This window comes from Ranitomeya imitator, chromosome 6, assembly GCF_032444005.1.
Source record: "Ranitomeya imitator isolate aRanImi1 chromosome 6, aRanImi1.pri, whole genome shotgun sequence".
NCBI classification, from domain to species: Eukaryota; Metazoa; Chordata; class Amphibia; order Anura; family Dendrobatidae; genus Ranitomeya; species Ranitomeya imitator.
In genome coordinates, this window is record NC_091287.1 from 4,782,836 (window position 1) to 4,801,276 (window position 18,441).

Sequence of the window (18,441 nt, forward strand, 5' to 3'; positions counted from 1 at the left end):
CATTCTGGTGGCTCTATGAGTGCACTGTATGGCGGTATTATTAGCACACTATAGGACAGTATACAGGACGGTATATTCAGGCATTAGTCACCCCTGGTATTGTACATTCTGGTGACACTATGAGTGCACTGTATGGCGGTATTATTAGGGCACTATAGGACAGTAAACAGGACGGTATATTCAGGCATTAGTCACCCCTGGTATTTGTACATTCTGGTGGCACTATGAGTGCACTGTATGGCGGTATTATTAGGGCACTATAGGACAGTATACAGGACGGTATATTCAGGCATTAGTCACCCCTGGTATTTGTACATTCTGGTGGCACTATGAGTGCACTGTATGGCGGTATTATTAGGGCACTATAGGACAGTGTGCAGGACGGTATATTCAGGCATTAGTCACCCCTCATATTTGTACATTCTGGAGGCACTATGAGCGCACTGTATGGCGGTATTATTAGCACACTATAGGACAGTATACAGGACGGTAAATTCAGGCATTAGTCACCCCTGGTATTTGTACATTCTGGTGGCACCATGAGTGCACTGTATGGCGGTATTATTAGGGCACTATAGGACAGTATACAGGACGGTATATTCAGGCATTAGTCACCCCTGGTATTTGCACATTCTGGTGGCACTATGAGTGCACTGTATGGCGGTATTATTAGCACACTATAGGACAGTATACAGGACGGTAAATTCAGGCATTAGTCACCCCTGGTATTTGTACATTCTGGTGGCACCATGAGTGCACTGTATGGCGGTATTATTAGGGCACTATAGGACAGTATACAGGACGGTAAATTCAGGCATTAGTCACCCCTGGTATTTGCAAATTCTGGTGGCACTATGAGTGCACTGTATGGCGGTATTATTAGGGCACTATAGGACAGTATACAGGACGGTATATTCAGGCATTAGTCACCCCTGGTATTTGTACATTCTGGTGGCTCTATGAGTGCACTGTATGGCAGTATTATTAGGGCACTATAGGACAGTGTACAGGACGGTATATTCAGGCATTAGTCACCCCTGGTATTTGTACATTCTGGTGGCACTATGAGTGCACTGTATGGCAGTATTATTAGGGCACTATAGGACAGTGTACAGGACGGTATATTCAGGCATTAGTCACCCCTGGTATTTGTACATTCTGGTGGCACTATGAGTGCACTGTATGGCAGTATTATTAGGGCACTATAGGACAGTGTACAGGACGGTATATTCAGGCATTAGTCACCCCTGGTATTTGTACATTCTGGTGGCTCTATGAGTGCACTGTATAGCAGTATTATTAGGTCACTATAGGACAGTGTACAGGACGGTATATTCAGGCATTAGTCACATTCAAGATGGATTGGAGAGGAGAAAGTTTGGAAAGAGGGAGACCGATCAGAAGAGAGTTGCAGTAGTCCAGACGGGAATGAATAAGAGCGACAGTAAGAGTCTTAGCAGTTTCAAAGTTGAGAAAAGGTCGGATTCTGGAGATGTTTTTAAGATGCAGGTGACAAGAGCGAATGAGTGATCGGATATAGGGAGTAAAGGAAAGTTCGGTGTCGAATATGAACCCAAGACAGCGGGCATGCTGCAGGGGAGTTATGGTGGAACCCTCCAGGGTAATTTCGATATTGGGTAGAGTGAGGTTAGTAGAAGGGAGAAACACAAGGAGTTCAGTTTTGGAGAGATTTAGTTTCAGGTAGAGGGAGGACATGATGTTAGAGACAGCAGACAGACAATCCTTGGTATTTTGAATTAGGGTAGGGGTGATGTCGGGGGAAGAAGTGTATAATTGGGTGTCGTCAGCATAGAGATGGTACTGGAACCCCAAATCTACTGATTGTTTGTCCAATAGGGGCCGTGTAAAGAGAGAAGAGGAGGGGGCCTAGGACTGAGCCCTGCGGAACCCCGATAGTAAGGGGACGAGGAGAGGAAGAGGAGCCGGCAAAAGATACAGTGAAGGAGCGGTCAGAGAGGTAGGAGGAGGACCAGGAGAGAGCTGTGTCCTTGAGGCCTATGGAGCGGAGCATAGTGAGAAGGAGCTGGTGATCCACAGTATCAAATGCGGCAGAGAGATCCAGGAGAATCAGCAGAGCAATGACCCTTGGATTTAGCTGTTATTAGATCATTAGAGAGTTTAGTGAGGGCAGTTTCAGTAGAGTGTAAAGAGCAGAAACCAGATTGTAAGGGGTCGAGAAGAGAGTTATCCGAGAGATAGCGGATTAGACGGGAGTGGACCAGGCGTTCCAGGAGTTTAGAGATGAAGGAAAGGTTAGAGACAGGTCTGTAGTTAGCCGTGCAGTTCTGGTCCAGGGATGGCTTTTTAAGTAAAGGGGTAATGATGGCATGTTTAAATGAGGAGGGAAAGATACCTGAAGAAAGAGAGAGGTTAAATATTTTAGTCAGGTGAGTTGTGACCACTGGTGAGAGAGACTGCAGGAGAAGTGAAGGAATGGGGTCACTGTTGCAGGTTGTAGGCCGAGCAGAAGTGAGGAGCTTGGAAACTTCTTCTGAAACAGGCTCAAAGATGTCTAATGAGCTTGAGGTGCGGCAGGGAAGAGGATCCAGGCACTGAGGAGATTGGGCTGAGAGATCCTGATGGATGTGGTTGATTTTTCTAGGAAATAAGTGGCCAGATCCTCACCACTGAGGTTGGTGATTGGGGCCTGTACTTTAGGTTTCAGGAGGGAGTTTAAGGTTTCAAAAAGTCATTTTGGGTTGTTGGATAGTGAGGTGATGAGGGTGGTGAAGTAGGATTGTTTGGCCAGAGAAAAGGCAGAGTTATAGGACTTAAGCATAACATAGGACATAAGCATGAACTTATAGTGGATGAAGTCTGCTGCTAAGAGAGATTTTCTCCACTGCCGCTCTGCACACCTTGAGCAACGCTGAAGAAAGCGTGTTTGCATAGTGTACCAGGGCTGCCGTTGTCTGTGTCGGGTCTTTCTGCATGTAGAAGGTGCTGCTTCATCCAGGGCATTCTTCAGTGTATTATTGAAGTGTGACAATGCTAAGTCTGGACAGGAGAGGGAGGAGATGGGGGCTAAAGAAGTGTGGAGGTTGTCCATATGCTGCTGGGTATTAATGGTACGTGTATTCCGATAAGTGTGGTAAGTGGGGGTGTCCTGGGTGGGGAGACAATTCTTGATAGAGAAGGTAAGAAGGTTGTGGTCCGAGAGCGGGAGAGGGGAGTTAGTAAAGTCGTGAAGAGAGTCAGGACAGGAGAAAACCAGGTCCAGAGTATTCCCGTCCTCATGCGTAGGAGAATTAGTATACTGTGAGAGGTCGAATGAAGAAGTTAGAGAAGATAAGAGGCAGATTGGGAGAGGGGATCATTGATGGGGATGTTAAAGTCTCCCATGATGAGGGTGGGGATGTCACAGGATAGGAAGTAAGCCAGGTGGCAAAGTGGTCTAGAAACAGGCGGGAGGAGCCTGGAGGGCGATATAACAACCGCCAAACCTCAAGGAGAAGGGCTTAAAGAGTCTGACGGCGTGGACTTCAAAGGAAGGAAATGTAAGTGAGGGAACCGGGAGGATGACCTGGAAAGCACATTGTGATGAAAGGAGCAAACCAACCCCTCCACCCTGTCTGTTCTCAGGTCTGGTGGTATGAGAAAATTTTAGCCCACAAATGAGAGAGAGGCAGCAGCAGTGGTGTCTGAATGCTGGATCCAGGTTTCTGTAATAGCCAGAAGGTTAAGGGAATTAGAGAGGAAGAAATCATGAATGTAAGTTAGTTTGTTACACACAGACCGTGCATTCCAGACAGCACAGTGGAAAGTGATAGAAGGCATGCACTGAATGTTAATAAGATTAGCAGGGTTTTTCTATGCAGCTGGAGGAGAGTAATGTACGCTGGTGGAGGGAGGCCCAGGGTTGGGGGATATGTCGCCTGCAACTAGTAAAGGGGGAAAAAACAGAAAGAGCAGGTGGTGGGATGATTTGTATGAACGTTTTGAGTGCTGCATAGAGGTATTTGATGGTTTGGAGTGGGTAAGAAATGTCAGTAGAGCCTCAGAGTTATACATGGGAGAGGGGAGAAGGGAGGGGTGGATACGGAGAGAGTGCACAGAATGTGTTAAAGGGCAGACGAGTTGTGAGAAAGCAGAAGTAAAAACAAATAAGCAGCAGATTGATATGATCAATGCATAGTGTAGTATGACTGACCAAGAAGCATGATTGTTTTGAAAACCTTACCTGTCTCCTGCCCAACTGCCATTCTCTAACTGCCAAGCACTTGATCCTGCTGCACTTAATATCTGTTGCGCGTGCTATCCCAGCCAGAGCTAAATATATATGAAATGAAATGGCTGCTACCTTCAGGCACCAAATGGCCACAATCAGCAATTAGCCAATTAGCAAAGGCCAGAGCAGGCATTACTATGCGGGGTAAACAACCAATACTGCACAAGGCCATAAAACAGTGTGGAAAAAGAAAAAAAAAAAAGCTTTGAACACTTTAAAGCAGAAACCAAAAAGAGAAGAAGAGGAAAATAAAAAAAAAGAAAACCATAGGAGTGATGGATTAAAATACCATGAAAAAAGCTTGCTAGATATGGTTCTGTTCGCACTTGTAAGACACAGCACACAAACGGATGATGGATTAAAATACCATGAAGAAAAGCTTGTTGTGGATATAATGCTGCAGCTCAGTTTATGCTGAGAGAAAAGAAAAACAAACGAAGTCGGTGCGAGATTTCTATAAATCCCGTTTGGAAACTGCAGCGAAAATACATTAAAACTCACCAAAAACTCATTGTGGGGACTCACTGTTCAGCCGCTGTTCACACTGAGCTCACACAAGGTTTCATTCAAGCAAAAACTTCTTCTGGTAACTCGTGTTTGTGGAGGTTATAGGCTCAGCTCACACTGGGCGTTTTTGCTGCGTTTATGCTTATTTTCGAGCAAAAGAGGGGAGAAGCCAGTGCTGCCTAAGGTTAAGACGCTATGCATAAAGTGCAAATGCACATATTGATTTCTAACTGTATTTTCAAAATGAGACATTTAGCAAACAATTGATCAGTTCTTTGAGCCACCCCGCCACTTCACGGCATTCTCATAATGGGGCAGTCCTAATCTACGTTTTTTATATTCGCTGTGCCATAAAGGCCTCCTAAATGAACTAAAAGCAAGACCACATTAAATGCAAGCTGTGCCTGGAGCATTACTGAGTCACCCCCATGGCGCCAGAGGGGCAAGCGAGGATAAAGGTTGACCAGGTCCAGACAGACTGTTAAAAATTGTTATTGCTCAAAAATATCTAATCAAGACTTAACCAGGTGCGTTATTCTTAAAAGAAAAATGTCATGATTTTCTGAAGAAAGTATAGTGGTTTATTGACTAGTCCACAGAAAAACCAAATTGCAGAAAACATAAAAGGTAGATGAAACAATTACAAACAGAGTGTCCATGTGTAGATATCAGCGCTTTTCTTGTTAGGCTACGTTCACATTAGCGTTACGCTAATGTGCGTCGCTGTTGCGTCGGCGACGCAGCGGCGACGCGCCCCTATGTTTAACATAGGGGACGCGTGCGTCTTTTTGCACGCGTTTTCCGACACGTGCGTCGTTTTAGACGCTAGCGTCGGACGCAAAAAAACGCTACAAGTTGCATTTTCTGTGCGTCCGATTTCGTCAAAAAACGACGCACGCGTCGCAAAACGCGCGCGTTTTTCCGTGCGTCGCCGCTGCGTCGCCGACGCAACAGCGACGCGACGCTAATGTGAACGTAGCCTAACTCATCTTTAAAAGGTAGAATGGTAAAAGTCATCTGTCTGTGTGAAGTCATCATGGCATGGAGTAGCTAACAGCTGTTGTTCCTCGTGTCTTGTCCCATGTCCATGGAGAATGATGGTGAAGGAAGGGAGGTGACCGTCCCACGTGACAAAAAGCCCCCACACCCTCCTAAGAGACGTTTATATATGTTCAACACTGATCACGTGTCTTCTGTATATGGAGTTAACTTATACTCTGAGCTACATACACAGAAATAGCTTTTGATAGTGTCAGCAAGAAACCATGTGCTCGGTACAGAATAAAAATAAGAATAATTAATATTTAACAATTCCCCCTTTTGAGGGTGACAGACATTGATTGGAACCCTCAAATTAAAATATTAATAAAATCTTCTTTCTTCTTTGGCAAAATGATGTAATAAATAATAATATTTATAATATAATTATTAATAATAATATCGTTTTATGTTCTCAATAATATAATGATATGTAAATTCATGTTATGGTAAGCCGTGATTAATATTTATATAAAATATATATTATTATACCTCCCTATATCTACTCGAAGCATCTCAGGTCTGATGTCATCTGGTCTTCATATTGATGTCTTCTTGGTTCTTTTAAACCAATCTTTAATATAAGTCTTTTGCAATAGATGATAACATGTAGATATGTAGAGACCGTGTGTCATGTGTTAATCAAAGTCCATAAAATCAAATGTTGATAAGAAAACAAAGTTCATAGATGAAATGTCGCTTTAATATCTGTGCAGTGTCACCTTTAGAGACCTGGACTTACGTTGGCTCGCCTTGGAAATCATCTGGAATCCTCATATCATCCACGCTGGTCTTGGGACACGTGTGACGTCTTTGGTCAGCACAGCAAGGGTTACATTGACTCTTCCTTGCCAAACATAGCACCATAACCAGTCCTTAGTGCACAGGACACATGTCAGGGTTGTAGCGTCCTGACAATTACCTGAGTGTTCACCAGCTTTCATGGAAGTCTTAGGCTATGTTCACACTTTGCGGATTCCACTGCGGATTTTTCCGCAGCAGAATTCCAAAATCCGCAGTGAAAACCCGTTGCGGTTTTTACTGCGGATTTATCGCGGTTTTTACTGCGTTTTCTTCTGCGGATTTTCATCTGCAGTTTTCTATTGGAGCAGGTGAAAATCCGCAGAAAAGAAGTGACATGCTGCGGAATGTAATCCGCAGCGTTTCCGCGCGGATTTTTCTGCAGCATGTGCACAGCGTTTTTTGTTTCCCATAGGTTTACATTGTAATGTAAACTCATGGGAAACTGCTGCGGATCCGCAGCGGTCAAATCCGCTGCGGATCCGCAGCAAAATCCGCAAAGTGTGAACATAGCCTTATAGGTGATAGGAAACCACTGGAACATAATAACACAGTTCATCTTTGATACTGTACTCAGTTGTCAGTGATGGATGCTGTAGTTGTTGTCAGTAGTGACATGTATTGTATTTGACACAGTCTATTATTACTCAGAAATCATAGCATTGTTACCTTGTGGAACTTCTGGATAACGGCTTTTCTTCTTGTAACTTTTAAGAATCAATTGAATTTAGAAAAATGAAAAATCTTTATTAACGTATCTCCGGTATCTTGATTGAAGTCTTCATTCCCTATTCTATACCAAATCTGGTAATTTCCATAACTTATAATATCACAGCGTACCATAGCAATCAATAATATCCATATAATTATTAAATGATATTAAAATGGAGTTTATATTTGGAAAAATAAAATAATAATAATAAATGATAAATGATAGTATATTATTAACCATATTCTTCATGTGATTGGACATTTTTATGTCATAGGTGTAATTTCTTTTTGAACCCATAGATGTCAGTATGTCTTTTATGTAACAAGTGCTGATATTTAGTATTAAAACTTTATTAATTTATGTTCAGTAGACCAATAATATGTAAGTATGTATAGCCATGAACCAAAATAAGTATATATATATGAATGAATGAATGAATGAGTGAAAGAATTGTTGTATTTAACTCAGGAATTGAAACATTTCTTATATAATGAAACCATATGATCACTATATTTGATAAAGCAATATGCTTGTAGACATTACTTTATTAAATATTGATTTTTCCTTGATGAAAAATAAGAATGAAAAATAAAAATTGAAAGAAAAGTGGAAAAAAATGAAAAAAAATGAGAATAAAAAATAAAAATAAGGCCTTTATATGTTGATGACAAATGCTAAGATTATGTCTCAGTAACACATTCCCTTAATATTTTTGTAGATGTTGTCATAACCTTGGATTACCAAAATATTGAAATTATGCAACTTTGCATATAATACCCTTCATAAGAGAAAAAAAAATGACTTTTATAATATTTATTGTTATTATACCCAATAATACCTTATTCATATTTCTTCGTTATTAAAATGTGTGAAGAAGAGGTATTGATGAAATGTGATGATGTGATCAGGATCAAAAACACATTTCCCCCTTAATATCAAAAAATATTATTTTATGAAAAAATTAATTTGTAAAAACCCAAGTGAAAAATCATTATTTTTATAACTGTCATATCAACTTGTGCCATATATTTGTTTGAAGATGTGTACTCATCTATGTAACCATAAAAAAACACTGAATATGAAAAAAATTATAATTTGGAAAATGTTATTGTACTTATTCACTAATAATCACTAAAGAAATATATGTTGAATAATAATATTTAAATATATCTTAATATTCTAATAATTTAACTGAATCTTATTTTCTCATTAACACAAGGTGTTTTTTTTTGTTTGTTTTTTTTTCATACATACCATAAATCATGAGGCCTCAATCAAACTGTGCATCCACATTCCATATACCACATACCACGCTCTGGTCACTCTTACATTACACACTTAGCAGCTGCCCATATTCTCTGTTACCTGTCACTCAAACTGTGACTCACATAGACGTTCACAATACATTTCACATACAAAGAATAAAAAACATGTATATTAACCCAAAATATTGTATCCTAATTATCAATCAATGCGCATTGTAATCTATTAAATTTAGTATTCTAATATTCCTTTGAATATTCCCCAAATATTATCTAACACTATGTTTTAACCTATAGAAAGGACTCCTCCATAAGAAACTTGAGTTGAATGTTCCAACACTATTTCGGTACAGGCCTGTAACTAAAACCATTTGAATGTAAGGCTGAGGAAAATTCCTAAAATTAAAAACAAGGCTATATGATATTCCTTAACTCACAGCTGTCACGCCATGCAGTGGGAGGAAAAAAACACGTTTTAGATTATTACAGAAAGAAAATTTACTTGTAGTACACACATTTTTAGGTTGTTAGATATATTATTTATTTTTAAGTGTTAAATATATATAAAAATCATGCAGTTAACCCCTTCCCGACCTTTGACGCCACGTAGGCGTCATGAAAGTCGGTGCCAGTCCGTCATGGAAAGATCGCGTCCCTGCAGATCGGGTGAAAGGGTTAACTCCCATTTCACCCGATCTGCAGGGACAGGGGGAGTGGTAGTTTAGCCCAGGGGGGGTGGCTTCACCCCCTCGTGGCTACGATCGCTCTGATTGGCTGTTGAAAGTGAAACTGCCAATCAGAGCGATTTGTAATATTTCACCCATTATAACGGGTGAAATATTACAATCCAGCCATGGCCGATGCTGAAATATCATCGGCCATGGCTGGAAATACTAGTGTGCCCCCACCCCACCCCTCCGATCGCCCCCCCAGCCCTCCGATCTGGCCGGTACACTGCTCCGGCTCCCCTCCGTCCAGTGTTCCGCTCCCCCCCGTGCTCTTGTCCGCTCCCCCCGTGCTCCAATCACCCCCCCGTGCTCCAATCACCCCCCCTGCACTCCGATCCACCCCCCCCCGGTGCTCCGTTCCACCCCCCCGTGCTCCATTCCAGCCCCCCCGTGCTCCGTTCCACGCCCCCGTGCTCCGTTCCACCCCTCCCGCACTCCGATCCCCCCCCCGTGCTCCGATCCCCCCCCCGTGGTCCCCCCCCACCCCATCATACTTACCGATCCAGCCGGGGTCCCGTCCGTCTTCTCCCTGGGCGCCGCCATCTTCCAAAATGGCGGGCGCATGCGCAGTGCGCCCGCCGAATCTGCCGGCCGGCAGATTCGTTCCAAAGTGCATTTTGATCACTGAGATATAATCTATCTCAGTGATCAAAATAAAAAAAATAAATGACCCCCCCCCTTTGTCACCCCCATAGGTAGGGACAATAAAAAAATAAAGAAATTTTTTTTTTTCCACTAATGTTAGAATAGGGTTAGGGTTAGGGGTAGGGTTAGGGTTAGGGTTAGGGTTAGGGCTAGGGTTAGGGTTAGGGCTAGGGGTAGGGTTAGGGTATGTGCACACGTATTCTGGTCCTCTGCGGATTTTTCCGCTGCGGATTTGATAAATCCGCAGTGCTAAACCGCTGCGGTTTATGGCGGATTTACCGCGGTTTTTCTGCGCATTTCACTGCGGTTTTACAACTGCAATTTTCTATTTGAGCAGTTGTAAAACCGCTGCGGAATCCGCACAAAGAAGTGACATGCTGCGGAATGTAAACCGCTGCGTTTCCGTGCAGTTTTTCCGCAGCATGGGCACAGCGATTTTTGTTTCCCGTAGGTTTACATTGAACTGTAAACTCATGGGAAACTGCTGCGGATCCGCAGCGTTTTCCGCTGCGTGTGCACATACCTTTAGAATTAGGCTATGTGCACACGGTGCGGATTTGGCTGCGGATTCGCAGCAGTGTTCCATCAGGTTTACAGTACCATGTAAACATATGGAAACCAAATCCGCTGTGCCCATGGTGCAGAAAATACCACGCGGAAACGCTGCGTTGTATTTTCCGCAGCATGTCAATTCTTTGTGCGGATTCCGCAGCGTTTTACACCTGTTCCTCAATAGGAATCCGCAGGTGAAATCCGCACAAAAAACACTGGAAATCCGCGGAAAATCCGCAGGTAAAACGCAGTGCCTTTTACCCGCGGATTTTTCAAAAATGGTGCGAAAATATCTCACACGAATCCGCAACGTGGGCACATAGCCTTAGGGTTAGGGTTGGAATTAGGGTTGTGGTTATGGTTAGGGGTGTGTTGGGGTTAGGGTTGTGGTTAGGGGTGTGTTGCGGTTAGGGTTGTGTTTAGGGTTATGGCTACAGTTGGGATTAGGGTTAGGGGTGTGTTGGGGTTAGTGTTGGAGGTAGAATTGAGGGGTTACCACTGTTTAGGCACATCAGGGGTCTCCAAACGCAACATGGCGCCACCATTGATTCCAGCCAATCTCGTATTCAAAAAGTCAAATGGTGCTCCCTCACTTCCGAGCCCTGACGTGTGCCCAAACAGTGGTTTACCCCCACATATGGGGTACCAGCATACTCAGGACAAACTGCGCAACAATTACTGGGGTCCAATTTCTCCTGTTACCCTTGTGAATCAAAAAAAATGCTTGCTAAAACATAATTTTTGAGGAAAGAAAAATGATTTTTTATTTTCACGGCTCTGCGTTGTAAACGTCTGTGAAGCACTTGGGGGTTCAAAGTGCTCACCACATATCTAGATAAGTTCCTTGGGGGGTCTAATTTCTAAAATGGGGTCACTTGTGGGGGTTTCTACTGTTTAGGCACACCAGGGGCTCTGCAAACGCAACGTGACACCCGCAGACCATTCCATCAAAGTCTGCATTTCAAAAGTCACTACTTCCCTTCTGAGCCCCGACGTGTGCCCAAACAGTGGTTTACCCCCACTCATGGGGTATCAGCGTACTCAGGAGAAACTGGACAACAACTTTTGGGGTCCAATTTCTCCTGTAACCCTTGGGAAAATAAAAAATTCTGGGCTAAATAATTATTTTTGAGGAAAGAAAACGTATTTATTATTTTCACGGCTCTGCATTATAAACTTCTATGAAGCACTTGGGGGTTCAAAGTGCTCACCACACATCTAGATAAGTTCCTTTCGGGGTCTAGTTTCCAAAATGGGGTCACTTGTGGGGGGTTTCTACTGTTTAGGCACATCAGGGGCTCTGCAAACGCAACGTGACGCCCGCAGAGCATTCCATCAAAGTCTGCATTTCAAAACGTCACTACTTCAATTCCAAGCCCCGGCATGTGCCCAAACAGTAGTTTACCCCCACATATGGGGTATCACCATACTCAGGAGAAACTGGACAACAAATATTGGGGTCAAATTTCTCCTGTTACCCTTGGGAAAATTAAAAAATTCTGGGCTAAATAATTATTTTTGAGGAAAGAAAACGTATTTATTATTTTCACGGCTCTGCATTATAAACTTCTATGAAGCACTTGGGGGTTCAAAGTGCTCACCACACATCTAGATAAGTTCCTTTGGGGGTCTAGTTTCCAAAATGGGGTCACTTGTGGGGGGTTTCTACTGTTAAGCCACATCAGGGGCTCTGCAAACGCAACGTGACGCCCACAGAGCATTCCATCAAAGTCTGCATTTCAAAACGTCACTACTTCACTTCCGAGCCCCGGCATGTGCCCAAACAGTGATTTACCCCCACATATGGGGTATCAGCGTACTCAGGAGAAACTGGACAACAACTTTTGGGGTCAAATTTCTCCTGTTACCCTTGGGAAAATAAAAAATTGCAGGCTAAAAGATCATTTTTGAGAAAATAATTTTTTTTTTTTTCATGGCTCTGCGTTATAAACTTCTGTGAAGCACTTGGGGGTTCAAAGTCCTCACCACACATCTAGATTAGTTCCTTTGGGGGTCTAGTTTCCAAAATGGTGTCATTTCTGTGGGATCTCCAATGTTTAGGCACACAGGGGCTCTCCAAACGTGACATGGTGTCCGCTAATGATTGGAGCTAATTTTCCATTTAAAAAGCCAAATGGCGTGCCTTCCCTTCCGAGCCCTGCCGTGCGCCCAAACAGTGGTTTACCCCCACATATTGGGTATCTGCGTACTCAGGACAAACAGGACAACAATATTTGGGGTCCAATTTCTCCTATTATCCTTGGCAAAAAAGGATATTCCAGGCTAAAAAATCATTTTTGAGGAAAGAAAAATTATTTTTTATTTTCATGGCTCTGCGTTATAAACTTCTGTGAAGCACCTGGGGGTTTAAAGTGCTCAATATGCATCTAGATAAGTTCCTTGGGGGGTCTAGTTTCCAAAATGGGGTCACTTGTGGGGAAGCTCCAATGTTTAGGCACACAGGGGCTCTCCAAACGCGACATGGTGTCCGCTAACAATTGGAGCTAATTTTCCATTCAAAAAGTCAAATGGCGCGCCTTCCCTTCCGAGCCCTGCCGTGTGCCCAAACAGTGGTTTACCCCCACATATGAGGTATCGACGTACTCGGGAGAAATTGCCCAACAAATTTTATGATCCATTTTACCCTACTGCCCATGTGAAAATGAAAAAATTGAGGCGAAAAGAATTTTTTTGTGAAAAAAAAGTACTTTTTCATTTTTACAGATCAATTTGTGAAGCACCTGAGGGTTTAAAGTGCTCACTAGGCATCTAAATAAGTTCCTTGGGGGGTCTAGTTTCCAAAATGGGGTCACTTGTGGGGGAGCGCCAATGTTTAGGCACACAGGAGCTCTCCAAACGCGACATGGTGTCCGCTAACGATGGAAATAATTTTTCATTCAAAAAGTCAAATGGCGCTCCTTCCCTTCCGAGCCTTACCATGTGCCCAAACAGTGGTTTACCCCCACATGTGAGGTATTGGTGTACTCAGGAGAAATTGCCCAACACATTTTAGGATCCATTTTATCCTGTTGCCCATGAGAAAATGAAAAAATTGAGGCTAAAAGAATTTTTTTGTGAAAAAAAAGTACTTTTTCATTTTTACGGATTAATTTGTGAAGCACCTGGGGGTTCAAAGTGCTCACTATGCATCTAGATAAGTTCCTTGGGGCGTCTAGTTTCCAAAATGGGGTCACTTGTGGGGGAGCTCCAATTTTTAGGCACACGGGGGCTCTCCAAACGTGACATGGTGTCCGCTAAAGAGTGGAGCCAATTTTTGATTCAAAAAGTCAAATGGCGCTCCTTCCCTTCCAAGCCCTGCCGTGCGCCCAAACAGTGGTTTACCCCCACATATGAGGTATCAGCGTACTCAGGACAAATTGGACAACAACTTTCGTGGTTCAGTTTCTCCTTTTACCATTGGGAAAATAAAAAAATTGTTGCTAAAAGATAATTTTTGTGACTAAAAAGTTAAATGTTCATTTTTTCCTTCCATGTTGCTTCAGCTGCTGTGAAGCACCTGAAGGGTTAATAAACTTCTTGAATGTGGTTTTGAGTACCTTGAGTGGTGCAGTTTTTAGAATGGTGTCACTTTTGGGTATTTTCAGCCATATAGACCCCTCAAACTGACTTCAAATGTGAGGTGGTCCCTAAAAAAAATGGTTTTGTAAATTTCGTTGTAAAAATGACAAATCGCTGGTCAAATTTTAACCCTTATAACTTCCTAACAAAAAAAAATTTTGTTTCCAAAATTGTGCTGATGTAAAGTAAACATGTGGGAAATGTTATTTATTAACTATTTTGTGTCACATATCTCTCTGGTTTAACAGAATAAAAATTAAAAATGTGAAAATTGCGAAATTTTCAAAATTTTCGCCAAATTTCCGTTTTTATCACAAATAAACGCAGAATTTATTGACCTAAATTTACCACTAACATGAAGCCCAATATGTCACGAAAAAACAATCTCAGAACCGCTAGGATCCGTTGAAGCGTTCCTGAGTTATTACCTCATAAAGGGACACTGGTCAGAATTGCAAAAAATGGCAAGGTCTTTAAGGTCAAAATAGGCTGGGTCATGAAGGGGTTAATATAACTTCCTGTGTGAATAAGACATAAATTCATGAAACAGGTATTTTTTGTTCAATCCTCGCTTTGAAAGTAAAATTCTTGAAATCTCAGCTTGTAATCCCTTTGCTTTTACAACGCTGGGCTCCGGACTTCAGCACGGCTATTTTCAGCACGTCTATCTTCAGCACTACCAATGCTTGCTGTCAATCCGTCTGACACCTGTTAAAGGGAACCTGTCACCTGAATTTGGCGGGACTGGTTTTGGGTCATATGGGCGGAGTTTTCGGGTGTTTGATTCACCCTTTCCTTACCCGCTGGCTGCATGCTGGCTGCAATATTGGATTGAAGTTCATTCTCTGTCCTCCATAGTACACGCCTGCACAAGGCAAGATTGCTACGAGGCAAGATGTACTACGGAGGACAGAGAATGAACTTCAATCCAATATTGCAGCCAGCATGCAGCCAGCGGGTAAGGAAAGGGTGAATCAAACACCCGAAAACTCCGCCCATATGACCCAAAACCAGTCCCGCCAAATTCAGGTGACAGAGTCCCTTTAAAGTCTTCGTAATTCGTAGGTTCTTGTATGAGTTCTTTGTGACTTGAAATTTTGAAGTGGAATTCCTGAATACTTGCACAATCTAGCGGAGCTCTTCTGTCTTCCCCCGTGTGCAAGAAGAAGGAAATTCACGCAAAAATAGCACAAAAAATCAAAACTGGCTGGCTAGGCCAATGTTAAAAATCATTATTGCTCAAAAATATCTAATCAAGACTTAACCAGGTGCGTTATTCTTAAAAGAAAAATGTCATGATTTTCTGAAGAAAGTATAGTGGTTTATTGACTAGTCCACAGAAAAACCAAATTGCAGAAAACATAAAAGGTAGATGAAACAATTACAAACAGAGTGTCCATGTGTAGATATCAGCGCTTTTCTTGTTACTCATCTTTAAAAGGTAGAATGGTAAAAGTCATCTGTCTGTGTGAAGTCATCATGGCATGGAGTAGCTAACAGCTGTTGTTCCTCGTGTCTTGTCTCATGTCCATGGAAAATGATGGTGAAGGAAGGGAGGTGACCGTCCCACGTGACAAAAAGCCCCCACACCCTCCTAAGAGACGTTTATATATGTTCAACACTGATCACGTGTCTTCTGTATATGGAGTTAACTTATACTCTGAGCTACATACACAGAAATAGCTTTTGATAGTGTCAGCAAGAAACCATGTGCTCGGTACAGAATAAAAATAAGAATAATTAATATTTAACACAGACATTTCAGGTCCAACCTCCACACTGCCCATCCAGCACCACAGATAGAGGGTGAGACAGGTTGAGACACAGGTGCATAATTAAACAAAGCCTAGGGCAGGGCTGCCGGGTTACGTGCGCCATTCTTTCTGTTTCTGTGATTGATAGGCTGCTGTACACACACAGCAGCCCTGCCCTAGGCTTTGTTTAATTATGCAGCCTGTCTCACCCTCTATCTGTGGCTCTGGATGGGCAGTGTGGAGGTTGGACCTGAAATGTCTATGTCTGGACCTGGTCATCCTCGCTTGCCTCCTCTGGTGCCATGGGAGTGATTCAGTAACGCTCCAGGTACAGCTTGCATTTAATGTGGTCTTGCTCCTTATTCATTTAGGAGGCCTTTATGGCACAGCGAATATAAAAAACGTAGAGTAGGACTGCCCCATTATGAGATTGCCGTGAAGTGGCGGGGTGGCTCAAAGAACTGATCAATTGTTTGCTAAATGTCTCATTTTGAAAATACAGTTAGAAATTAATATATGCATGTGCACTTTATGTATTGCGTTTTAACCTTAGGCACCGCTGGCGTCTCCCCTCTTTTGCCATGCTTATTTTCAGCTACTTTTCACAGTATCAGCAAAGCCTGTGAGATCTCAGAAATCTCATGTACACACATTGGTTTTCTGTCACAGTATTTTGTGCTTTGCATGGTTTTTTGGATATACAGCTTGTCACTTCTTACAGCGTTTTTCACCCTTGAAAGTAATGGGTGATGAAAAAAATGCTGATAAAGTGAAAAAAGCAAGAACAGCAGTATATGAAAATGAAACCCATATAGTTTTGTGATGTTTTTCCAGGTTTGACATCTTGTCTTGGTCACCTGAGATGCCGTTTGGATGACCGCCAATACGTCTTTTAACTGACCTGAGATATAAGAGACTAGCCTCCCCATACAGGTGACAATCCAGCATCTGTCGACTGTCCACTATAGCTGACAACTTGCTGTATCAGCCACGATCAGTGCTTGCACCGTCCAAATCTGTTTAACCCCTTAGATGCTGCTGTAAATAGTGACTACATCATTATAAATGGTTAACAGAGTGTGGGTGCTTCCTCTTTATCCCAATTGGTGCCCTCAGATCATGATTGTGTTGTCCTGATGTTTGCCATGGCAATTCATGACCAAATAGCGGCCTTATAGTCTGACGGCTGTTGTAACCTGTTCAGAAGTTAGTGGCATTTAGGTGGTAAAAATACACATTTACATTCCTGTCATGCCACTTTGCATTAATTCCTGTAAAGCACCTGAAGGGTTAATAAACTACCTGACAGTAGTTTTCAATATGTCAGTGGGTGCTGTTTCTAAAATGGTATCACTTTTGGGGGTTTCCCAATATATGAGACCCCTAAAGTCACTTCAAACATGGATAAGTTCGTAAAAAAATAAATTTTGTAAATTTCCTAGAAAAAATGAAAAATTACCTCCACATTTTTAAACCTCATAAAATGCTAACAAAATGAAAGAACATTTTATAAATGGTGCTGATGTAAAGCAGACATGTGGGAAATGCTGTTTATTAATGTTTTGTTGTGGTATGACCATCTGGATTAAAGGGATAATCATTCAAAGTCTGAAAATTGCTAATTTTGTAATATTTTTCTCAAATTTCTGATATTTTTTTATAAATAAACACAAAACATATCAACCTAAATTTACCATTAACATAAAGTATAATGTGTCACGAAAAAACAATCTGAAAATCACTGGGATTTGTTGAAGCGTTCCAGAGTTATTACCACATAAATTGACACTGATCAGATTTAAAAAATTTGGCTCCATCACTAAGGGGTTAATTAAATTAGTGATGCCTACAAAGTAAACATTGGCTGACAGAGGTGTGAGATTGAACAATGCCTGTAGCTGACCACGGTGTGAGATTGAACAAAGCCTTTGGCTGACCAAGGTGTGCGATTGAACAAAGCCTTTGGCTGACCAAGGTGTGAGATTGAACAATGCGTGTGGCTGACCAAGGTGTGAGATTGAACAATGCGTGTAGCTGACCAAGATGTGAGATTAAACAAAGCCTGTGGCTGACCACGGTGTGAGATTGAATGCCTGTGGCTGACCAAGGCATGAGATTGAACAAAGCCTGTGGCTGACCAAGGTGTGAGATTGAACAAAGCCTGTGGCTGACCAAGGTGTGAGATTGAACAAAGCTTGTGGTTGACCATGGTGTGAGATTGAACAATGCCTGTAGCTGACCACGGTGTGAGATTGAACAAAGCCTTTGGCTGACCAAGGTGTGCGATTGAACAAAGCCTTTGGCTGACCAAGGTGTGAGATTGAACAATGCGTGTGGCTGACCAAGGTGTGAGATTGAACAATGCCTGTAGCTGACCAAGATGTGAGATTAAACAAAGCCTGTGGCTGACCAGTATGTGAGATTAAACAAAGCCTGTGGCTGACCACGGTGTGAGATTGAATGCCTGTGGCTGACCAAGGCATGAGATTGAACAAAGCCTGTGGCTGACCAAGGTGTGAGATTGAACAAAGCTTGTGGCTGACCATGGTGTGAGATTGAACAAAGCCTGTGGCTGACCAAGATGTGAGATTGAGCAAAGCCTGTGGCTGACCAA

General features: G+C 42.4%; 1 protein-coding gene across 3 annotated transcripts in view; it reads left to right on the forward strand.

The window, feature by feature from the left end:
• LOC138641593 (5-beta-cholestane-3-alpha,7-alpha-diol 12-alpha-hydroxylase-like) overlaps positions 1-18,441 on the forward strand; it is a 32,995-nt gene that overhangs the window by 4,150 nt on the left and 10,404 nt on the right. The window contains exon 2 of one of the 3 annotated variants that reach the window (XM_069729087.1): positions 1,858-1,978. The exons of 1 other annotated variant lie outside the window; for it this stretch is intronic. The gene's annotated coding sequence lies outside the window, so the exon portion shown is untranslated. Of the gene's footprint in view, positions 1-1,857; positions 1,979-16,661; positions 16,761-18,441 lie in introns of all 3 variants that reach the window. One more of the 3 variants, XM_069729089.1, reaches the window with a different exon arrangement.